The sequence below is a fragment of the Numida meleagris genome, unplaced genomic scaffold (genome assembly GCF_002078875.1).
Source record: "Numida meleagris isolate 19003 breed g44 Domestic line unplaced genomic scaffold, NumMel1.0 unplaced_Scaffold381, whole genome shotgun sequence".
NCBI lineage: Eukaryota > Metazoa > Chordata > Aves > Galliformes > Numididae > Numida > Numida meleagris.
This window is the reverse complement of record NW_018364605.1, coordinates 40,540-53,784: the sequence shown is the minus strand read 5'-3', so window position 1 is coordinate 53,784 and position 13,245 is coordinate 40,540. Positions and strand designations below refer to the sequence as shown.

Below are 13,245 nucleotides of genomic sequence, written 5' to 3'. Positions count from 1 at the left end.
AAACCACCCCTACTGTCTTAGTACTTGGATCCCCACCTAGGGCTGGCGCTCAGGAGGTCAACGCCACAAAAATAATACAACGTGCAACTGGAAAACATCTCTCCAAGCCCAGAAGAGTCAAATCCCTGACCTTGGGCACAACTCACCAACCAAGAGCCAGGCCTTGCAAACTTGGCTCGTCTGAGCATGTGGGAGCAGGCTGGACATCAGACCACAAGTGTCCATTTCAAATGCAGCTCTATGGAGAGAAGGACACCAAACACTAACAGGTGCCAATGAATTCATTCACAGGCTGCACTATGAGTTTGGTTGGTAGAAAAAAACACCGATTCCTAATCAAAAAAGATAACAGCAGGAGTTAATATCAGCTGAAGAGCTTCCTGTTCCTACACCTCATCGTCTTAGCCCGGCTTTCCTTGCCTTAGCCCTTACCCTAAATCCTGCATGGATTTTTCTCCCCTGCACTACCACGTTCTCCTTAGCACACAAGTCTTCTCCTGCTCCTACAAAACAACAGCCAGCAGCACAAAACAAACAGCCGCTGAGGACTCTCAAGACAGAAGCTGAGCCACAAAGCACTTCTCAACTTCACTTCACAAGCCCCCCCAGCTTCCTTCTGGGATGAGGATAATTTTCAGGTATTTTATGAGATAGCTGAGAGGAAAAGGAAATGTCTTTTCACGTTGGTTTGATTCTAGGTGTGGGACTGCTCACAAGCTTTCCCTGCTGGCCTCGCTCTGCTCCCACCTGAGCGCACGGAGCCTTACCATCCACTTTCACCACCAAAGATTACAGGCCAGTCTCCAACGCTGCTAACAACTCCTGCCTCAAGGCCAACATCTCTGCAGCCATCCTTTTCATCTGAGTCCAGGAAACGCATTGACACCACACTTTTTCTCAGCTACGCCATTATCAGGAGTGTTTTGGGTGGTAGAATGACACCGCAAATCATTCGTCAGATACATTCTGCCACATCTCCCCTAAAAAACACAAGTAGTCAAACAGCTGTGTCTCTCAAGCACATCTAGAGATGACAAACATACGGCAAGTCGCAAGGAGAGGCTCTTGTTTGAAACCTTTCCATGGAGAAAAGTGTTCCTATCCACTTTTCCTGACAACAGAAACATGGTAGCAGCTTTCAAAGCCCATCTGTCAGAGAGGAGGCAGACAATGCATACACGAAGGAGTGCACACATCCCCCCCGGCACTACTGGAGCCCACTGCTCACCTGCAGATCTCTGTGCATTTCTCGTGTTTTACACTGAGGCAACCTCGCTACAGCTTCATGGGTGTCACAGAAGACCTGCAGGACCTCTTGCTCCGCAAACCTCATCTGCAGCCATTCGTTCACCAGCTTCACCACCTTGCCCCTCCTGAGCAAAAACAAGCACTAAGAACGAGAGCAAAGCCCACTGCATTCCACCTGGCCTGGTCCAAGCCCCAGTCCTACCCCACATACCCTGCTATGTAGTCTGCTCCCCAAAGCCTGCCTGGACATCAGCACACAAGCAGTTCATCAGATCAAATTCAAAGGTGGCACCAAGCCTCCCCCAGAAGCTCTTTGCAGTCAGCTCAGTCATCGTGTTTCACTTTCTCCTCACCTAAAGCCAACACTAGTGTCCCCATCCGCCAGCAGGTGTTACCTCCGACCTTGTCATTGGACAATGCTCTCACAGCAACAAGTTGGCTTCTGGGGCCCTCACTCACCACCCTGTGTTAGCACTCAAATATCATTCTGATTCTACCACATTCTTTCCTTCCTCCTCAAAATAAAATGTCGCTCAGACTAGAGGAATAGAAGGCTGCATTTGGGACACGCATTACGTCTGCCTAATGGTCTGCCACGTGGAAATGATGGGGAAGACTGAGAGCCCTCTGTGCCAAGGAGCACAGCTGCAAGCCGCAAGAGAAATACCACCTTGCAGCCCTTCTCCTTTCAAGCAGAAGGGAACACCTTAGACAGATGGAGCACACTTCAGAAGCTCAAAATCCAGCACGTGAAGCTGGCAAGAGAGGATTCTGAGCTGCCCTTAGTTACATTTAGAATCATAGAATCACAGAACTAGCTAGGTTGGTAAAGATCTTCAAGATCATCCAGTCCAACCATCCACCTACCACCAATAACCCCACTAAACCACGTCTCTCAACACTACATCTAAATCTAAACGCTTCTTGAACGCTTCCCTCCACAGCGGGGTCCCTCATGCAGAGCTGAGTAGGAACTTACCGGCACTGGTAGGGTCCTTTCTTGAAACACTCCTTCTAATATTTTGGATTAAAATCATCAAGAAATCATAACAGAAGCTCGCTGTGAAAACTACACGTAACAGTCTTCCTTCTACAAGCAAACAAGCCCAACATGTAGGAGTAAAAACATCTGCAGCAAAAAGAAACAACGAAGGCATGGCAGGACACAGATACCTCGTGCGCACGTTTAAAGGCATTTCAGAACCTAATTGTACTTGCTACAGTACAGCTGACTTACGTCAAAAGCTCAGCAGTCCCAAGAACACCTGCTTCCATCTTCTGCCACCATCCAAAACAGCCAGACTTCTGCCGTCACCTGGCCCAAACATTCTTTTTACTCAACGCTTGATTCCTGCAAGAGAGATTCCAGCTCAGCACATGCATCATTTTTCAAACACCCCGTCCCAGCACCAAGGGATCACAGCGTTGGGACAGCTGAAACAGAAATGATGCGCGAGTTTCCTGTTAGCACTGAACGTGAACAAGGAGCAACACGTTGAGCCCCCACTCACCTCAGCAGAGGTCCATTCCGAGCAGCGCTTTGCACAGGTCGCCGCTGCTTACTGAGTTTCTGCTGGAATCAATGTCTGCAACCACGGTCCTGCGGCCAGACAGATCCCACTGCAAGATCAACACCTGCAAAGCGCTCAACAGCCACGTACAATGACCTCTATTCTCAACCCACCTCACCGTCCACTCATCCATCCCACACTTTCTCAGCTTCCTTATCAGGATGTTGTGGGAGACAGTATCAAAAGCCTTGCTGAAGTCAAGGGAGACAACTTCCGCTGCTCTCCCCCCATCTATCCAGCTGGTGATGCCATCATAGAAGGCTACAAGCTTGGTCAAGCACGATTTTCCCGTGGTGAATCCATCCTGACTATTTCTGATGACCTTCTTCTCTTCCAATTGCTTGGACATGGCATCTAGAACAAGCTGTTCCATCACCTTTCCATAAGCTGTTCCATCACCTTTCCATGCTTCTTTATGCCACAAAAGCTAGGAAATAAGAAAAGATCTCCAGATCAGGCATACATTTCAAGGAGGTTCCAGGCAAGTGGAGACATCAGAAAGCACGGGCAAGTCAAAGCACGTCAAAATTGCCCCACGCAGTGTTAGCTACGGTGATGATAAATCATGTCCCCAAGATTCCCTGCACAAGAACACACAATCCACACCCTTGTGCTCACCTAGTTCCAACTCCTGGTATAGGCAGGCACACCTCGCTCTACACCACATTGCTCAAAGCCCCATCCAGCCTGGCCTTGAGTGCTTCCAGGGAGGGCCCATTCACAACCTCACCGGGCAACCTGTTCCAGTGTCTCACCACCCTCACAGTACAGAATTTCTTCCCAGTACCTAGTTTAATTCTACCCTCTTCCATTTTAAAGCCATTTCCTCTCGTTGTGTCACAACCTGCCCTTATTAAAAGTCCCTCCCCAGCTTTCCTGCAGGCCTCCTTCAGGTACCGGCAAGCTGCTATCAGGTCCCCCCCCAGAGCCTTCTCTTCTTCAGGCTGAAGAGCCCCAGCTCTCTCAGCCCCTCCCCATCATCTGTAATCATTAGATGCACAATGTCCTCACGTGCTTTCTTTCTGGAAGTGGAGGTTTTGCGGCTGCTTGACTCATGATTAAGTCCTCCAGAAATCTTCTTTCTTCCTTATGAGGAGACTGGATACTGAAAACTTCTCCAAAGTCGCTATTAAACAACTGCTGTACCTAAAACCCAAGAAGAAAAGACGTTTCACATTTAAGACCACAAAACAATCATATTCTATTCCAATACAATTTCTATTCTAACTTAAATTTCCATGACTAGCATTTCACCCACCCTGCTATGAAATGACAGACTGTGGGAAGAAACGTTCTCAGTAACGCACACCAATGCTTAAAGTATTCCGGAAATAACAAGAGACAGGAGGAAATGGAAGGGAAGGGAAATGGGGGGTGTAGTGGGAAGAGAAGGAAAGGGGACGGGAAGGAAAAGGGAGGGGAGGAAAATGTGGGGAGAAGTAGGAAGGGAAACGACAGGAAAGAAAGGGAAAGGAAGGAAAAGCCTTCTAGCCCCACATTCCCCTATAGCACACCCCATAGCCCCATATAACCTTATATCCACCCCTACAGCCCCCCACCCCCAACCTCCGATAGTTCCACATCCCTCCCTGTAGCTCCCAACAACCCCCCTTAGCCCCATATCACCCCATGGAGCCCCACAGCACCCTATCCTCCCGAGGGAGGAAAGGGGAGAATACAGTTTCAGACAAACAAGAAAAGATGGATGTGGGTTAATGGGGCAAGGAAACCCAGAAGTTGCTGATTGGTCGTTGGGACTGAACTGGAGACTGCGTCCTGAAGAAAACCAGCCAAAGCTGGATCACCCTCATCAACCATGCCAAGGTCAAGAGTACACAGTGAGGAAGAGATACGGCCTTCATCCCCATGACCCCCAAAGACAGACAACAGGAAGCACTACGCATGCTATAGGGGTGTGACTCTGAGGTGGAGCGTATTATAAAGATCTCTTGGAATTAATTGTAACAGTCCCTCCCTCCCTCAGGAATGCTAGGAATATGCATGCCTCGATCTTTAAATATGGAAGTTTTCTGCCTTTCGCTGTGCAAGCTAGGATGGGGATACCCCCCTTGCACCCGGCATGTGGGCGCAGCGCCATAATGAACATACCCGCTTTACATCCTTCCCCGGTTGTGAAGTTTGTTTCCACAAGTCAGTTTTGGCAAGCCAGACAGGAGCCCTCTGTACTGATCCACGGGGCTGCTCGGGCACGGGGACCCTTTAGGCGCGCCCTGAGAATTCTCAGAAAGGCTTCCCATCCAGAGCAACCACTGCAGAGCAGAGAAAGAGCCATGGCCACGGACCAGGTATGTTATTGGGAACAGGGGACCCATAAGTCGCGAGGAGATGTCCTACGCGGGGGTTAGGAGCGAGGGTGCTCCCCCTGAGGAAGCGGGCCCACTAAGGAAGGGTTGGTGACCAGTCACTGTGAGAACTCCTCAGGAGAGAGCAACTCACAGGTGAGAGCTCACGGGGTTAAGGGAGAACCCCGCTCGGGAGAGAGGGACCCACAGGTTTTGGTGTGTTTGTAACGGATCCGGTATGAGTGTGGTACGAGTGAGACGCTGCTAAGCTACGGGGCGAGTGCGGGATCCCGACGAATGAAGCAAAGGAGATCGATTGTTGTCATTGTCTTTGTGTTAACTAAGAACTGTTAATTATTTGTCTTGTGAAAGCGCTACTTGTGCAATTCCATCACCCGTTTAAAAATGCTCCTTATTTCCTTTTCTCGTTTGCGGTTACTGTAACCTATATTGTACATGAATACTGATATAGAGGATAATTGCGTGTTCCACCCTGACCATCAGTGCAATCCTACCTTTGTGGTGACGTGTCTAAATTGGAGTGGGACACAAGAAGTAGACTGGCATACAGGGAACTGGCATTTTGTTAGTATTGTGGGAATGGGTTTAAACAAGATTATTGCTTAGGACAAGAGGACATGGTAACTGTGAGAATTTGGAGTCCATCAAGAATCAGTAAGATTCATATTGAACACGTTCGTTTGTGCCAGGGGAAGTTCCCAGGGAAAAGAAATTCCTAAGCAAACCCCGTTAGGATGTATATTAGCACACTGGCAAGATATTGGCGGGGACATGGGGAATCTACCCTAGGGGATCCACTGGTTAAAAGAAGGCTAGGGGACAAACAGCAAAGTGTGGAGTTTTTAGTAGATACTGGAGCTACAAACTCAATTTTAAATGTCTCTTTAATCCTGACAAGCGATGAATTTGTTACCGTACAGGGAGCCACCGGCCAAAGTGAAAAGGCATATTTCCTCAAGCCTTTCAACTTTCAATTGGGAAAACAGGTGGGAATACATGAATTCTTGTAGATGCCCAGTTACCCCCGGAGTAACTAGACTCCCGGGTGAGCAGGGTGAGGAATCATCACCCCCAGACCCTCCCCCGTTAGACCAGTGCCTTCTAGACAAAGCACTATTCAGGCTCCGTTAAGGGAAACCGTAGGACCAGAAGGGAGGTCAGTCTTGATTAAAGGTAAAAGAGGGAACCCAGCCAGTGCGGATCAAGCAGTATGCCCTCAGACTGGAGGGCAGGAAAGGGATTCAACCAATAATCCATCGTTTTATGGAATCTAGATTATTAGTAGAATGTGAGTCGAAATATAATACTCCCATCCAGTTAAAAAAGCCGGATGGAAGCCACCGGATAGTACAGGATCCGAGAATTATTCATGGAATAGTAGAGGTCTTATACCCACTGGTAGCAAATCCCTACACCCTGCTTACTGAATTGTCAGGCAAATTGGCATGGATTACCGTACTGGACTTAAAGGCTGCCTTCTTTTGCCTGCTCTTAACCTCTCAAAGTCAGCTAACTCGCCAAGGACCGGGAGCAATGGGAACGACGATCCGAGCGGGGGACTCTACTGCTATATGCAGATGACCTCTTAATAGCCACTGAGACAAAGGAGTTATGCACAGCACGGACTGTCAGCCTACTGAATTTTCTTGGACTTAATGGCTATTGAGTCTCTCCACAGAAAGCTCAGGTGGCCCAGCAGCAAGTGACCTGTTTGGGATATGGGATCACCGCTGGATTAGGAACTCTGGGAATGGCAAGAAAGGAAGCTGTTTGCCAGATCCCAGAGCCGCAAACGGCCAAGGAGCTTCGTACGTTCCTGGGGATGACGGGGTGGTGCCATCTATGGATATACAACTAGGGACTGTTGGCAAAACCCCTCTATACCCTCCTGAAACCCTGCCCAAGGATTCTCATGTGGGATGGGGAGGCCAGAAGAGTGTTCCAACAACTAAAACAGGAACTTAGGAAGGCCCCCCCCCTAGGGTTACCAGATGCAACCAAACCCTTTGGGCTATTCTCACACAAGAAACAAGGAATAGCACTAGGGATCCTTGCCCAGAATCTAGGACCCTACCAGAGAACGGGGGCTTACTTCTCTAAACAACTTGATGAAGTGAACAGAGGTTGGCCAAGCTGCTTGAGAGCAGTGGCTGCGCTTGTACTTAACATTCAAGAAGCATGCAAACTCACACTGTGATGGTATTGGTGTCTCATACGGTATCCACAGTACTAGAAGTAAAAGGAGAGCACTGGCTCTCACCACAGAGGTTTCTTAAATATCAGGCCATCCTGGTGGAGCAGGATGATGTGCAAATAGTAGCAACTAACGCTGTCAACCCAGCATCTTTTCTCAGTGGAACCTCAAGGGAACCGCTATCCCACGACTGCCTGGAATCAATCGAGGCGGTGTATTCCAGCCAATCAGACCTGAAAGAAGAACCACTGGAGGATGCCGAGGACTCTCGGTACACGGATGGCAGCAGTCACGTTCCGCAAGGAGCGCGCAAGGCAGGGTATGCTGTGACCACTACTGACTAGGTAACAGAATGCAAGGCCCCTGCTCCAGACACGTCTGCACAGAAAGCGGGGACAATTGCATTAACCCGAGCATTAGAGCTAGCCAAAGGGAAGAGGATAAACATAGGGACAGATTCAAAACACGCCTTTGGTGTTGACCACGCCCACAGAGCAGTATGGAAGGAAAGAGGACTATTATCAGCCCAAGGAAAGCAAATCAAACATGCTAAAGGAATTCTAAAACTTTTAGAGGCAGTACAACTACCGGAGAAAGTGGCCACGATGTACTGTAAAGCCCACCAAAAGGAGAAACGGCAGAAGAGGTGGGTAATGCATTGGTTGACCACAAGGCAAAAAGAGCAGCGGAAACACATGAAGTAGGAGCGCAGTCCTTGGTCCTGGGCAGGAAAATCCAAACTGATGGTAAAACAGAGATATGCCAGGGAGGATCAGAAGTTAATAGAGGATTTAGGTGGGCAGACAGGAAAAGAGGAATGGCCTACTGTTCCCCAGAATAGACTAGTAGCTCCAGCAACCCTACTGTCGGTTGTCATTATTGCTGAGCATAGGAAAACCCACTGGGAAACCGAAGCTCTATACAAACACCTGAGCCAGCAAATCATAGCTTGGAATCTGTACACCACTATTAAACAGGTAACGCAGCAACGCAAGGTTTGTTTACAAAATAATCCCAGAACAGGCCCTAAAGTTCCGTTAGGACAGATAGGGAAAGGAAACTAGCCTGGGCAACAATGGCAAATTGAGTTTTTGGAACTCCCAAGAAAAAGGGGGGTACCAATATATGTTGGTACAGATACCTTTTCAAGGTGGCCAGAGGCATTCCCTTGCAGAACCAATAAGGCACGCAAGGTAACAAAGGTATTGCTACAAGAAACCACCCCGAGGTTCGGAGTTCCTGCCACGACCTCCTCAGATCAGGGCCCTCGCTTTGGTGCTAAGGTGGTGCAGCAAATAAAGCAGGTTACTGGGAACTGACTGGCAGCTGCACGCACCATATAGGCCGCAGTCAAGTGGCCAAGTAGAGAAAACAAATCATTTGATCAAATTACAGATTGTTAAATTGGGGCAGGAAGCTGCAATAACCTGGCCCCAAGCTTTACCAGTAGCTCTCTTGAGGATCAGAATGAAACCTCAGGTAAAAGAAGGGCTGAGCCCATTGGAGATCCTGTACAGAAGACCTTACGTCATACAGAAGGGGATTTCTGACCAAGTGAGAGAGGAGATGTTAACACAAGATATTATAAGCCTTCAAAGGCAACTAAGGGAAACTGAGAAAGTGGTTTTGGGAACAAGAGACAGAGGCCTGGATGGGCCCGTGCATAACATCGTACCAGGAGATGATGTGTATGTTACATCCTTCTCCAGTGGGAAGGACCATTTTTGGTGTTGCTGACATCACACACTGTGGTAAAGATAAAGGAGCAGATGTGGATTCACTACAGCCGAGTTAAGAAGACGGTTCAGCCTCAGTGGATCATCAACGAGAAGGAACCTCTTAAGTTGAACCTTAAAAACCAGAATGTATAACCTGCATTTTGTAAGTAGCATATGTATAGGATTTGCTTTAGCCTGGTTTGATAATTCATATCTTAAACTGGTTTAGAGAATTGGGAAACATACTTGATTGAGACATCAAGTTATCTCTTGATGATACTTCCTTTGGGTTTACAGAGCTGCGGGACATATTAACCAGTCAGTTACCAAGCACTGCCTGGCTAAAGCAACTCTCTGTAGATAGGATAGTTACACTGCTTGCTGGAATATTCGTATGTATTGTGCTGAGCTGTTTTATGTGGATGTGCAAACAGACGGGTGGTAGCTACGAAGAATGCAAAAAGGCAGAAGCTGAGGCAAAAGAGGGAGAGCGGAGCATATTTCCGAAAATCGATAGATAATAATGGGATTATCTAGCAAAAAGGAATTTTGCTAGATTAGAGAAAAGGAAGGAATTGAAAGAGAAAAGGCTAGAATACAATTTCAAACAAACAAGAAAAGATGGATGTGGGTTAATGGAGCAAGGAAACGCAGAAGTTGCTGATTGGTCGTTGGGACTGAACTGGAGACTGCGTCCTGAAGAAAACCAGCCAAAGCTGGATCACCCTCATCAACCATGCCAAGGTCAAGAGTACACAGTGAGGAAGAGATACGGCCTTCATCCCCACGACCCCCAAAGACAGACAACAGGAAGCACTACGCATGCTAATAGGGGTGTGACTCTGAGGTGGAGCAAATTATAATGATCTCATGGAATTAATTGTAACAGTCCCTCCCTCCCTCAGGAATGTGAGGAATATGCATGCCTCGATCTTTAAATATGGAAGGTTTCTGCCTTTCGATGTGCAAGCTAGGATGGGGGTACCCCCCTTGCACACAGAGTGCGGGTGCAGCGCCATAAGAAGCATACCTGCTTTACAACCTTCCCCGGTTGTGAAGTTTGTTTCCACAAGTCATAACCGAAGCGGCTTCGCGGCTCTTTGCTGCCCTACAAATTTGGCCCGACGCGTTCTCCCGCTCGCTTCCCACTCCGTTGTAGGAACTGCTGCTGTCTTCCTGCGGAGCCACGGAGCAGGTCTCCCGTCGCGCCCCCTATCCCGCCTTCCCCCACGACAGCTCCGCGGTCTCTGCTGCCCTCCTCTGGCCGCCGGGCGGTACTGCAGGCAGCGCCCGCACGGCCACGCGCCGAGCAACATGGCTGCGCCGCGCACGCGTGGTGCCCGGAGCCCTGAGGCACTGCGACGTGAAGGGGCTCGGTTGCCCTCGGTGGGACGGGGCGGCTGGAAAAGCCCGTTCAGCGGCTCCTAGGAAAGTCGGCAGCGCGCCGCTTAGGGCGATCCCGGAGCCGCTCAACGCTGCGCTGTCCCGGCCGCTCAACGCCAGCACCGCGCGCCACCAATCCCCGAGCTGCTCGGCTCCCACCGCGGCCGAGAGCCCTTTTGAACGGCTGGGGGCCGGGGCAGGGCTGGGAGTGGACGGCGACGCCTGTCAGTCCACCGCGGCAATGAGCCAATCGGATGCCGCGAGGCGCTCGAGGGCAGCCGCGAGCCGAACCGGTACATTCCCGGGGCTGCGAACGTGGGCAGAGACGAAAGAGAGCGCGGAACGGATGAAGGACGGCGCAGAGAGCAGCAGCGGGGCGAGACAGATGCCCGCACCGCCCTCGAGCGCCTGCGGTTCCGAAGCCTCTTCCACGCGTGGCAGCGGCGAGGACCGCTCCGCTAGCGCGCGTGCGCGGTGCTGGGGCACGCGGCTGACGGTCACGTGCCACACCGAGCGAATCGAGAGCCACGGCGCGTGCAGGGGCTGCTGGCAGCAGAAGCGGTCCGTGGTCTTGGGGCGGGCTCGGGCGTAAAACCGCCCGAGGAAAGAGGCGAGGGGCAGCCTGGATTGGAAGCGGCGGGAGAACATCGCTGAGCCGGCGGTCCAAGCCCCGACTGCAAGCCCGCACCTCAGCGCCTCGCAGAAACGGGTGCCGCTTACTCGCTGTCGGGCGCATGCGCACTGTCGCCTGGAGGAATAACCACAATAGAGACTGGCGGGTTAGCTGCGCAAAGCGACCACGACGGAGACGCGCCGCTTCCGCGTGCCTGCGCGCGTGCGTCCTGCCGCGCCAAACCGGGACAGCGGCACTGCCGCGGATTGACCACGCGGTGGCAGCGCAGACCGCAGAAACAACTTGTGCCGTGCCTTTCACGCGGCCCGTACCACGGTCTCCGGCCATCCGCTCTCCGTTGCTTTTTAGAACAGGACAAGAACACGACGTTACAACAGGAGGGGAAAAAGCGGGAATGTGGAAAAAACTAAGAAAGGGCACAGAAAGCCGTAGAAACCTTCTCCAAGCCCCAGGAACCTGTGGCACATGCTTATGAATATCTGTTAAAAAATTGAAAGAAAAACATATCCTGGAATTGATGGTGTCATGCTGAAGCTGGAGACCAAGCACAAGGGCACAGGTTATGGAGATGCTCCCTAGCCAGCTGCAGCAACAACACAAAACAATGAGAAGCACTAAGAAAGCAAGGGCAACGTTCTCTCCACGTGGAAAGCTCTTGCAAGCAAACTTGGTGGAGTGAAAAACCACCAGGCTTCCTCCTCTTGCGTGCCGTGGCCATGAGGACACAGGAACAGATCCCACATTCCTACAGGCTGCAACGTGCACGTCGCGTCACCTTCTGTCACCAGAAGCACACCGGTACCGCACAGGGCAGCCCTGCGACTTCTGCTGCCCAGAACATGAGTAACTCCCAGCAAAGCATAAAGGAAGAACATCGCTCCAAGCAATGTTCTCAGCGCAAAGAACCACCGTGCAACTGCGTGCAGCATCACACACGGCCACCAGTGACGGAATTACTCTGTTTGCCACTCTGCCTTATGGCTTAGGGAACGCAAAGCAGTCTTCCATCTCTGGGTAGATTTTTTGTCTGTGTGTTATGTAAGATGAACACAGTCTCAGCCCTTTAATCCCACATATGATACTTCCCGCAGCTATGACAGCTCTTGTGTTTTGCCCCAACCCGTGATGTTTTCCATCAATGCCACTTAATGTGTCTGAATCAAACACAGACTCTGATTTAACTGTGCAAAAACACCTCCTCCCACAATTCACTCGGGCCCCATTCTACACTTCAAGTCTTGCACTGAACTGTAACGCACTTCTCTGTCCAAACTATTTGGTTTGTTTTTTTCAAATAAAGCTCTGAATGGTATATAAGGTCTGTCACATGGAAATAAATGTACTGGTTGGCACTTCAACATACGTATCAATGAAGCCTGGTGAATTATGTCTTTAAGGAAATGCAACCTGCCATCTTCCATGCTATTCTTGATATCTCTGCTATCACCAGTTCCAGATTTGGTCCGATGCTCAATCTCTCACAGCTGTTTTCGCACTCCTCTGGAAGCACACCTCGGCTGCTTTAGGAGCATCAATGGAATTTTGAATGAACTCAACATATCTCAGCAACACTGCAGCAGCTGCATGACAGCAGTACCTTGGAATGAAACAAACCTGTGATCAATGTTGAAGAGCACCATTAAGTAATTTAATTAATTACACCAGGGGAATTGCCTCCCAGCCAATCAGCTGCCAACAAGACAAGGCACTCCTATGCTCTAGGGCCCCATAGGGCCTTCCCAAGGGGTCTCCAAGGGCTCCCCGCTCGACCTCTGGGCACCCAGGAACACTCCCGTGGAACCCAGTGGCACCCTCATGTGCCCCAGAGGTTTCTCAGGGCCCCGCAGCCACCTCTACAGAGGCCCAGACGTGCCCCAGAGCTACGGAGCGTGTCACCCAATGGACTCTTGGGCACCCCAGCGAAATCCCAGAGCCTGTCCGTGCCCCTTGGCGTGCCCTAGAGGCTTCTCACTGCGTGAGAGGCTTCCCAAAATGCCAGACCCAACTCTGGGACACCCTGCAGTACTCCCTGAGCTCCCTTGGCATGCTCTAGGGCTCCTCAAAGGCTTTCCAGCACACCCTCCTGCAGTCCCATCAAGCCCCAGGACGCTATGTACCACGCCGGGCCGCGCGCTGAGAACCTTATGAATATCAGTTGAAAAAAATCATTGAT

The 13,245-nt window shown here is 50.5% G+C and overlaps 1 long non-coding RNA gene across 1 annotated transcript; it reads right to left on the bottom strand.

Annotated features, from left to right (window-relative positions):
- Positions 1 to 689: 689 nt before the first annotated feature.
- Positions 690 to 2,925, bottom strand: LOC110391484. Its single transcript, XR_002434078.1, has 4 exons — positions 2,760 to 2,925; positions 2,486 to 2,599; positions 1,229 to 2,377; positions 690 to 980 (listed from the first exon to the last, which is right to left on the bottom strand). It is a non-coding gene; the product is annotated as an uncharacterized LOC110391484 (long non-coding RNA).
- Positions 2,926 to 13,245: the final 10,320 nt, after the last annotated feature.